A 12,045-nucleotide genomic window follows, 5' to 3' on the forward strand; every position below is an offset into this window, starting at 1 on the left:
TTCGAATATTATTTTCTGCATCATCTCAAATCATTACCTCCTCTTAGACATCTCATTCCAATTATATGCAGTGCATTTAAAATGATTTGGACCACTTCATTGAGTTCATGTTACAGCCTTAACATAAATTGGATCGAATGAATTCTCTACAGACCATCCTTTTAATCTCATGACTTGTTTTCACTCTGACATTAGCTGTGGAGTTAAGACAAGTTAAGGTGTGCCTTTCGTAGTCATGTCCAATCAACTTATCAGAATTTATTTTCAGGTGTTATAACAGCATGTCTGAATACCTTTGTAAATTTCATTTCACTTTTTTTCAATTTTAACTAAGACTTTTACACAAGTTTACTTTTCCACTGTGGATTATTTTAGTGAAAGGTAGATTTATGAGAATTGGGGAGCTTTTTCTCCTATTTTTGTCAAATTGAACCAAATTGAGATATACACACATACACAGCAAATTCACATTTTCATTTTCAACACACACTTTCTCAATACTTCCATAAATACCATTTATTTCATTTAATAATCTCCACAGCTTTAAACACATCCAGATTTAGAGGATAATGTGGCTGGTACCCAGAAACCATAAACTGCAAAACTACAGCAAATCTAACTAACGAACCACATATATCTAATTGTTGATGATTATATATATATATATATATATATATATATATATATATATATATATATATATATATATATATATATATATTCTCACAGGTTTTCCTTCTGTTAACCACATAAAATTGTAGCTTATTATTCAGTTATTAATCTTGAAAGCCTCAATACAATATTTAACATGAGGGTAAGCCCTGTTTCTTTCATGAGTGCCAACCGTAGGGACAGTACCATTCAATGAGTGTGTTATTATTCATATCAACCAGAGGTAGGGAGCACCTGCCTAAAGCATATTATTTAATAATCACTATGATTTATCCCATGACTACTACCTGGCTGTAAAATGCTTGAGAACTCCTGTTTTAGAGAAAGTTACAATAACACAAGCATTGAGAATACAGAGCTGGGTTAAGAAATAATTTGCGCAATGGAAATCGCCACACACACACACACACACACACACACAAACACACACACACAGGAAGCGCTGCAGCAACATCCTGGCCCCCGGCAGTGTGCGCGCGCCCCGCGGTGTAGGCAAGCCTGAGAGAAAAAAGGACAAATTAACGGCGCTGCAGCCTCGAACTCGCGCTGATGGATGCGCCCTCCAGAGAGGAAGCTGATTCACCTCCTCCTGCTCGACTTGTTTTAAGAGTTCCTATCCGAAGATATGACAGATTTAAACGCTTCCTCTTAGATAGGCTAACGAACGCCTCTTTAAGACATGCGATAGGACAAGTTAGAACATCACAATTTTTTTTTATTCCCAGACCTTTTTTTTTTTTTCCTTTGCGCAATAGCCCAATTTTTCATGCTTTTGTGCACAATAACATCATTAAAAAATAATTTAGAAATAGTTAATTGCTTATAGGCTATGTGCTTATTAAATATGATTTATTTTGATTAGAAACATGGTTTTATGATTTATTGTGTGTGTGTGTGTGTGTGTGTGTGTGTGTGTGTGTGTAAGCGGGGCCAATTTCTTATATATATATTTGGAAACCAAATGTCCCCATGTGTGGTTTGAGGTTAAGATTAGGGTTAGGTTTTACTGTAGGCACAGCATCAATTAGCTGCTTTAATAATTATGTCAGCGGAAGGTCATCACAAGGACAGTAAAATGGGAATATACCCTGAATGGGACTATTGGCAGTTTTGTGTAGCTAATCCACCTCCATGGATGTTTTGGGAGATGGGAGGAAACTGTAGAACCCAGAGGAACCCCATGGGGACACAGGGAGAACATACAAAACTCCACATAGAGAGTAACCCAATCTCACGTTCAAACTGGGGACACTGGAGTGGTGAGGTGACAACACTGCCTGCCACAGAATTCCATTACATTAATTGAATTATAATTAAATTCAATACTCCAATTAAGTCCAATACATCTGAGTAGTTTTACATGGACCTTATAGTTTAATGTGTGTGTGTGTGTGTGTATCTAGGTGTGTCTGAGTGTGTGTGTCTAGGTGTGTCTGTGTGTGTGTGCTTGCACATGCAGAACATCATGTGCTAAGAACTCCCTAAGGAGGATTGCTTTTATCCACAAAAGGCAGCTTTACCCCCGTTAATGAGCTCCCACAGTAGTACTGCATACTGACAACATCAAGAATTAGTGATTAATACAATACATTAATTCCCATAAGAACATCTATTATGTAATAATCAGCTTTTCAACCTTTTAGCAGAATAGCAGAATACACACACATATGCACATATACGCATGCATTGCAGCTTTAATCTTAGCCATGCGGATCTTGCAGATGCCACTGTCGTTGCATCCCCATTAGAGATGACAGAGTGTGGGCTGAGAGCTCCCTGACACCGGTTCTGGGCTTTCTCGTCCTCCTCCGAGCTCTGTTTGGCATTAGTCAGAGAACAAGTGGCCTTTCGAGCTCCTAATCCTGGACCGATGAGCTATTCCGCTCACAGCACACAGTGTGATTTATGAGCCAGTGCAAGTCTCCAGCTTGGTGCAGGGAGATCAGAGGTGCTACCGAGCCGCAGCGGAAAAGTTTTAATATGCACCCGCTATGGTCTCATCCAACACTCACCAACTATTCTGCTCAGAGGAAATGGGTCAATAAATGTTCAAAATGCATCAGGACACCAATGTAGGCTTTACTATCTATTACATCACGGACCAACAAACAATGTTGGGTGAATGTACCAACTGCCGGTGAGACATGTATGAAGATATGTAAAAGCCAATTTCTTAAATATAATTGTATTTTTTTATAGTCACAATGTATATGACCAGTAGTAGAGCCTGAAGAAAAATTAGTTTAAGTGAAAACACAAGATCATATATAATTATTATTTGTTATTAAGTGTAAAAGGGTATAGCATTAGTTTAAAATCCTTGGGCGTGTTACTGAATAACTTTTTATAAGGTTTTAATGGTGTCTGAATCTGAAGTCACTTAAAGTGTTTTTTTTTTTTTTTGATTGTTTTTTAAATATTATCTTCACTGATTATAATAATTTTTCTTTCACACTGCTTTGTTTACAGAGTTTTTACCTTTTGTCAAATATTGTAAAATTTGGCACTAATGTGTAACTGAAATCTGTTTATCAAGCACTTTTGTTGGTCTGCAGATATCTCATAGCACTTGGCTTTTCGGCTTTCTGAATAGTGGTTCAATCCTGTTCGAGTGTTTGTTTTCCTCTCTACTCTAAGAGCGAGTTGAATGTTCAAGTGCACATCTATTGTCAGCCTAAAAGCCCGCCACTTTGACTTCTGCCTTTGGTTGGTGGAGTGAAGATGTCATTGTGTGTGTGTGTGTGTGTGTGTGTGTGTGTGTGTGTGTGTGTGTTTGGGGGGCCTCTGCTGCAAGTGTTACGAGAGTTTTACTAGCAGGCGCGTGAATGAAACAGTTCCAGACACTTTGGCAGATATGACTACATTCTTTCAGAGATGTGTTACCTTGTGAAAACACAGACCGTAAATCACTTGTTGATAAACTATCCCTGTTCAGCATAAAACCTTTAGAGGTTTTATTGGCACAGGATCAGTGTAATGCAGTAAAGAATGAAAAACATGTTAGGGCAATACATAAATAGGGATTTTATAACATGTCATTATTAAATAATTTATTTATATATGATTGACGGTTTGGGAAAGTCTGTCAGTTGTAGTTGTGGCTGAATTTTGCCCAATGGAAAACTGCCAAAAATGATTTTTTATATATATATATATATTTTTTTTTTTTTTTGACAAAAACCTGAATGCTTTCTGAACTGAAATACAGTATGTTTTCCTTTTCACTTGTATCTCATCCAGAAGTAAATTTGTAATATTTTAAGTCTGCCTTGCCTAGCTCTACCAGAAAAACAACATTACTGCCAAATTTTAAAGAATTGTAAGGTTATCATGGGAACTGGCTTCACGCTAATTATCAGCATCATCCACATCAGTCTCTGTCTCATCATCTGAGGTATAAGTCACTTGGGGGATTTAAATAAGAACCTCATTGTCATCTCATCACTCAAATGATCTCTGTTCACACTAACATCAGTAGAGAAATATTCAATATACAAATGACTTCTGCTAACTAATTTTCATGTCATTAATGTTTTTAATAAGGTCATATGAAATTTTTAAAACTTTGTTTGTTGTCATCTTTAGAGAGTGTGTAAGGGCTCTTCTCTGTTTTCATAATGATGCGATGGGTGCAGCAGCATCGGAGACAGTTAGTATCTGATTGTAAACCAAATAAATTAGGCTTATTCACTTCATGTATCCAACAAACTGGTCAAATTGTGATGTTCATTGCATGAGAAAATCACACTTAGATAATAAGGTTTTAGTCATCTTTAGGCAGACTGGCTGCATTTACCACAGTTTGTTAAACTGGCTCCTTACGGAACATGATCTTTGCAGCCAGACAGCTATGGCGATGTTAGTAAGCAGCCTAAATAAAACAATTTCCAGATGTTAAAAATATATTGTAGGCAAAAGCTGTAATTTTAATGTCATTTTGCTGTAATGTGGTGTAACTCATCATTCACACCATTGATGGCAATCACGAGTTGCAGCATTTAAAGGCCAAACAGGAATAAAAACATCTATCCACTTTTCTTCTGATTGACCTTGATGACCACATCTGTGCCTCAGGTCACCGCTGTAAATTATTTTGTTTCTCTTTAGCATTTGCTGAATTGATCTAGATTTGGATTTTGCTCTATTGCATCTTGGAATACACTCAATCAAAATATACAAAAGGGTAAATTATTTCATCCACTAGGTCATTATTGTTGGTCCACTAGTCAGAGGAACAGCAGTCATCCTCGGCCACTAGGACTAGAGTCAAATAAAATGTCATTTTATAATTATTTCAAGACTCTGATTGCAGAGAAATTGCAGGCTATTTTGAGACAATCATATCTCCATGAGTAGTTTTTAGCAAAAAGTTGAAACCTCAAGGGTGTAAAAACTTTTCAAACTTACCATGGGTAAAGATCAACAGAACCAAGAATTCACTGAGAATAAAAGAAGTTTGTGCTCGCTTTGTGGTAAAATGCTAGTGTTAATTAGTGTAAGGGTCAGTAAAGCAGTGCCGTTTGACCTGTTGGAAATTGATTCAGTTTCAGATTCAGTCTGCCTATATCCGGGATATGTGTGTATTTGGTTTTCTTGCCTTTCTGAAAATCTGGAGAAAAAAAACCCCAAAAAACTATTTAATTACTTCTTCTTGAAAAACTATTGAACTATTGAATATCTTTTGTGAGACTTTATGATGCTGGCCTTAAAGTAAATAGTAAACCAGTTGAGACCGGTTTTCTACAATGCATTTGATACAAACCCTGATACAGATAGTGTTCTACATTTTGGTCTTACAGCCCCCTCAGTAAAAGCCAAATAATTATGTTCTGCTTTTAATTCGATTTTCCCTCATGAAATCAAAATGAGTTCTTAACTTGGCCATTAAATGTAATTGCGGTTCATTCACTGGCATACAATGATGAATTATGAAGAGGGGCTTGTGGTTATGAATTTGAGCTGCAGCATTAGATGAAGGGGTGCCAGTGTGCACTTTATGCCCTGTCGTTACAGTGATTAGCTTTCTGTTGCAGCACAAAATCAATCGACTAGAATCTGACATGCTGTTGAGGCCAGAGCAGGAAAAATGGCCAAACTAACTTAATATTTTCTCCACTTTCCTGTCAGTCAGCTTATTGAAGCTGACTTAGTACATCAGCACCTGCCTACACCAAAGCAAGAAAAACTCTTGTTCATGAAGAATGTTCATGATGTTCATGCCAAATTGATTATGTGAGAAGAAAGTCTGTTAGCCAGTTTACATTATTAGGTCTAGAGAATTGATCAAACGTTTTGATCAATTGATAGACCAAAGAATTTATCCGTTTTTTTCATAACAGATTCAGTCTCCTGATTGCATGGGCGGTAGGAGGAGGTGTGGATTTTGATGTGGATTTCCAACCCTAAACTCACCCCTCTCTATAAGGCTGGGAAATTTCAATCTCCGCAGTAAACAGCCTGCAGTGTTTAATCCTCACCGTATCCTGTCTGTCCTCCCCTCTTTCTGTCACTTTCCTCCCCCCCCTCTCTCTTTCTCTCTCTCTTTCTCTCTCTCTCCCTTTCTCGTCTGTCCATTAGACTTGGCAGGGTAATCGAGCAGCACCAATTGCTCCCGCCGTGAGATCATTAAGTAAATTATTTTAAGATCAAACAGCCAGCAGTCACAATGAAGCTTCAGTGTGATGGTAAAAGCTTTAGAAGTCCTCTGTCCTGCCTGTCCCCACCTCTTCCCTCCTCTCGAATGAAGGCTCTGTGGGGAACTTTCCACACCTCTCAGGTGGATACCCCTCCATGGTCCCATTAGTAGCCTTTTAGCCTCAGGCTAAGGTAGGGCTCGCTAATTGGCCTCGGGAACAAAACTAGGACACTGGCAGGAGGTGATTTGCAGGCAGCTAAAAAGGGCAAATTATTTCATCCCATAGGTCACTACTGTTGGTTCAGTAGTAAGAGGAACTGTGGTCTTCCACTGTCCAAGTAGGACTGAAGTCAAATAAAATGTAATTTTATAATTATTTCAAGTCCCTGACTGCAGAGAAATTGTAGGCCATTTTGACACAATCAAATCTCCATGATTGGTTTTTAGCAAAAACTTGAAACCACAAGGGTTTTTATTTATCCCATGTAAAAAACGGTTCTAACTTACAGTGGGTAAAGATCAACAGAACCAAGAATTTACTAAGAACAACAAAAGAACAAAAGTTTGAGCTCTCTTTGCAGCAAAATGCTAATGATAATTAGTGTAAGGTTCAGTAAAGCAGAGACTTTTGACCTCTTGGAAATTTATATATATATATATATATATATATATATATATATATATATATATATATAGAGAGAGAGAGAGAGAGAGAGAGAGAGAGAGAGAGAGAGAGAGAGAGAGAGATGAGCTTGTGTCATTTGGTCAGTTCACAAGCCATTAAACAGTTATTACCATTGCTCTGAGTACATGAAAGCTTACTTTGACAGCTTGTCCTTTCAACTAGGTCAAAGTTTTACTCAGGTCTTAATAATCACTGAAGCCTGAGTGTTTGTAAATTATGTGACCATCCTGCTGATCTTTGCCTTTAGTTCAAATGTTGCACTCAGTCTGAAAGAAAGAAAGAAAGTTCTTTTGTTTTGTCCAAAATGGTGGATTTAGTTTAAATATTTAAAGTATGTGGGAAAAACATCATAGAAAATTATAAAAGAATAATCATATTGTACACGTTAAACTTGTCCAAATATTGGAACAGAGGTGCATTTTTTTTCCCTGCATCCCCAGATTTGAAGAAGGATTGTCATCAATCACTTGCTTTTAATTCCTGATGGACTCCTATTGAGAGTTGAAAATGTGCATGTAATTCAGTTGAAAGCCCGCAGCACTTCTCAGGCATCTTCCCTGCCTGTTTGTCAATGTGCTATAATCTCATGCTCAGTGTGACTCTAAGTACTGCTCAAAAAAGCATTCACTGAGTGCCATGTTAGCAAACAGCTATGCTTGTCAAGAGGATGATGGGATTTCTTTTCTTTTCTTTTTTCTTGAGGGGTGAAAATGTTTCCATACATGTTGATATATTGATATCTTTTCTTCAACCTCTTAATTTAATACTGCAGCTCTATTTATTATTTTAAAAACAACAACAACAACAACATGATCTTACTTGTATTACAGCTCCTGAGAAAAGGTCCCTAAAACCTTAATTGGGACTTTAAAATCCTAAATAATATTTTCCAGTCAATGTATATACACATGCAGACAGGTGACAAGATCCAGAGACTTGTACAATTTGTACCAAGGTGCACTGAAGCTGTTTAGGCAGCTCATGGTAGCCAGACACCTGACTAAGACACTTTATGTTGTTTGTTTCCTTTTTGTCACCTGTCTGTATATAGAGTTTACTTGCTAGCTATTTTGCATCAAGTGCAACTTGGTCTACAAATTGTACAATTTATAATGCTGACACTTGTCTATGGTACTGCAAATAGGAGCTGATGGACAGTTAGAGGATTGTGATATTGTGTTTTCCATTTTTGTATATCACAGCCCTATCAGGCAGTCAATCCGATTCAGTTTTCCCGTAACAAGCCTTACGACAAGAACTACCACCATTTGCTCATGCTCTGTTCCACCTCTGAAGGAACCATTAGTGCTCCTCATTTCCACAGACCCTAAAGCGATGTGGTATCACAGCAATGTCACCATAACATGGTGGCTTTTCACACATGATTAGCCCTGCCATCAGCAACAGGGCCGAGAGTGCAGCAGAGGCAGATTTTGTCCTGTAGCTGACCCCCTCATTAGGACCTAATCAGGCTGCCCTGCTAAACAGCCACAGGCACAGCTGAGATCCACCCAGCCCATGTCCACATGAGTGGTCTTTCAAAAAAAAAAAAAAAACCTCTCAACAAGCGGACATGCTCATGAACAAGCGGGGAAAATAGGAGGTTATGATAAATAGTGGCTGGAGTCGTTTGTGCAGCATGGTGACAAGTCATTCTCTGTCATTAGTGCACTGCTGATGCACAGGGCTGAAGAACCAGGCATGCAGATGGCACAGCCAGTTCCTTTCACTGTAAAGGATACTCTGAAGAGAGCCTGAGCACGGATGTTGCTCCTGTTCTTCATCAGCCACGACCACCTGCTCGCGTCTGCTGGCCAGAAAGTGTGATATAGTGCACAATTACCATTCTATTACAATTACTTGTGTAGGATCTGCGCATATATATATATATATATATATATATATATATATATATATATATAGCTATGAAAAATATACTGGACACATTTTACCTAAATTCCTATGCAATAGGAATTGGATATTCAAAGAGTACATCAGAAGTTTGACAATAATTTCCTTTTTATTGGTTTTAGCATGATACTCACCAATTATTTTATGGTGAACATGAGATTAAGTCATTATCATTGGCATATTCTGTTTTAATGTCACCGTTCAGACTTTTTTTGAAGAGGCAGTGAATTTCTTTCTTTTCTTTTCTTTTTTTTTTTTTTTACAGTGTTAACGAAATTCTGATACTGCTTTGTGATTGTAATGACAAAATTGCGTTATGTGAGATGTTTTCTGCAGTGCAATGTTCCTGCTTTGTGCTCCTTTTGAAGATAATCCATTAAACTAACAACAAAAAAAAAAGTGATGTAAAACAAAACAAAACCAAAAACGCTGAGATCCAATTGTCTTTGATTTACAAAGACAGGGTCTCTTTTCCTTAATTTTAATGCTAGGACCTTTGATTTCCTCTTGAATGGAAGGCTTAACTGATGCTAAGAGTATAGGGCAGTAACCCAAGACAATGAGAGCTTTCGAAGTTTAAGTGCCCATTCAAATGCTAAGAAAGCAATGGCTAATTATATAGTTCTAAAACGCTTGAAAGTCTCTTATCTGTCTTACATTAATGCAGAGTCACTGATGTGCTGTTTATTTCCCAGCAGTCATCTGGTTTCCTGCCCAATGAATGACAAGAGAGGAAGAAGGAGGGCCAGGCTTCTAATGATTCCAGTGCATTTAGATTTCAATAGAGTGCTGGTATTAATGCCACTCTCTACAGCTCTGATGGGCGAGAACATTTTCATTTTGAGCCACCTTGTGCTGTGTTTTTCTCTTTTATTTCTTTCATTTTGAAGTGTACAGCAAATGCTTAGATCTTTCACCTAATGGATAGGCAGAAAGCACACAACAGCTTAGGAATCCGTTTTTTAAAAAGGAAATTGATTATGGCTTTCATTCATGATGTTTCAACAGGTTGAATTTTTTTTTCGAGAGAGAGGAATCTGTAAATCACTCAAATTCATTTTCATGCCAATGCCTTGCAACATGTTGCGTTGTGGTCAAGATAACATCCTCACTGTGAATAAGCAGAGGAATATGTTCTCTTATGTGACATTTTATTTATTGGACAAGTCATATTTCGGGTTTAAGTGCTAGGTTTCATACTGTCCTGTATCACCTTACGTTAAAACATTGAAAGCTGGCTTACTCGGTTCCTACAAATGCTTTCCTATTGTCTTCCAAACTACACACACACACACACACACACACACACACACACACACACACACACACACACACATACTACACAGCTAACCTTAATTAGTTGTTGCCCAGCAACCATCAAAAGGTCCCATACGTGGGATGTAGGATGTCTATAATTTAGTGCATCATGGGTTCACGTAAAATCACAACCTGCAGTAGCTTTTTTTAAAAGAGGTTTCTACAATCAGGCTCAAATTGTGTCTCGTATAGAGAGTAATTCATGGAAACCTATGAACTAAAGGATGTTTGTATCACTGTTTGACTAAGACCATGTCTTTTTAATCGATAAAGTCAATGCCACGATGCCATGGTTGATTTCCTAATAATTTTTTTTTTTTTAAGAAAGAAAACTATTAATGAGAATATCTTTCATTTTATGTACTCATACATTTGCACATAACTAATATAAACTTCACCAGATCAAAGTTGCTCAAAATGCCACCAAGAAAAATTCACGAGCATCTGTAATCAAATCCAACACAATACAATTACGATTATTTTCTGCAGGTTTGGAGCAGTTTCGTGATTGCACTGTGCTATTTATTACCATCACATGTCTGATGACAGTAGCTGAAGTCTGAGCTCTGGTTTCAGGGAAAAGGGTAGGGACATTCCCTATAATCACAGCATCACCCAGTTTCTTTCCCCCTTTTAAAAATTCAGTTGGTCGCTCCCTGAAGCTAGGAGATGTATGAAGTATGGAGATTGTTAGGAGTCAACTAGAGCAAAGATCATGCTTGGTCCTTGTTGATTAACTCTAATCAAGTCTGTACAGCCTTCAGACTATCTGACAAGGTCTATTGTGGTATTGATTGATTTGATTGGCTGTGGAATACATTACACAGTTCAGAGAACGTGGAGATGGTCCGGAAAAATGGTGCAACTGATAACTATCATTGGACATGCTTTACACATTTTGCTCTGATGTCATTTTGGAAATGCCAGCGTTATTGTGTGTGCGATGTTAGTACTCCTACAGGAGTATGTGTTGTAATAAATGCATCTTGTAACCAAAATATATATATATATATATATATATATATATATATATATATATATATATATATATATATATATAGTATAAATATATATAATATATATAAATATACAGTAGTATTTTATATATATATATATATATATATATATATATAAATACTACTGTATATTTGTCAGCATCCATATCTTTTCTGCCTTTACATGTGGGAACCCTCCACTGAGAAGATGAATGAGGAGGCTGTCTGTTGTTTTTAGATGGTTGCTATGAAAACATTATTTTCCGTCACTGAACCTCTCCTAGAGGAAATTTACTGAGCTTTAAGTGCTAGGTAGCAGGTCTGAAAAATTACAGCTGATAAAAGAAAGAGAACAAAATGGTTGAACATGTTGGGGCTTGTGCATGGTGTGTAGTAGAAGTACTAAGCTTTTGACAGAGATGGATCATTTATATTGTATTTCTCGATGATGGCTCGCATGACAGAGGTCAATTAGTATTTTGGAAGAAATTCCAAAGAAAACTATGCATAGTTCTCTTCTTTGTAGCAATGATTTGTAGTCTAGGTGGGGTTTTTTTTGTGTGGGGCAATTTTCCCAAATATGAACTGGGCCTCTGTTAGATAAAGCACATAATATGTAAAAGAAATGCTGTGAGGTTTGATAGATCTCGTGTTTTCATTTGAAACACACTTGTTAAATGAAAACGGAGAAAATGTTAAAACAAGTGCCATGTCAAGTAAAACAGCTCTCAAACACTCTTCCTACAGGTGCTGCGTGTTTAACTCGGTGTCTGCCTATTTGTTGTAGTCTGATGAAAATGATCACAGGGGCCGCCAGTGCACCTATGACC

This window comes from Ictalurus furcatus, chromosome 1, assembly GCF_023375685.1.
Source record: "Ictalurus furcatus strain D&B chromosome 1, Billie_1.0, whole genome shotgun sequence".
Lineage (NCBI taxonomy): Eukaryota > Metazoa > Chordata > Actinopteri > Siluriformes > Ictaluridae > Ictalurus > Ictalurus furcatus.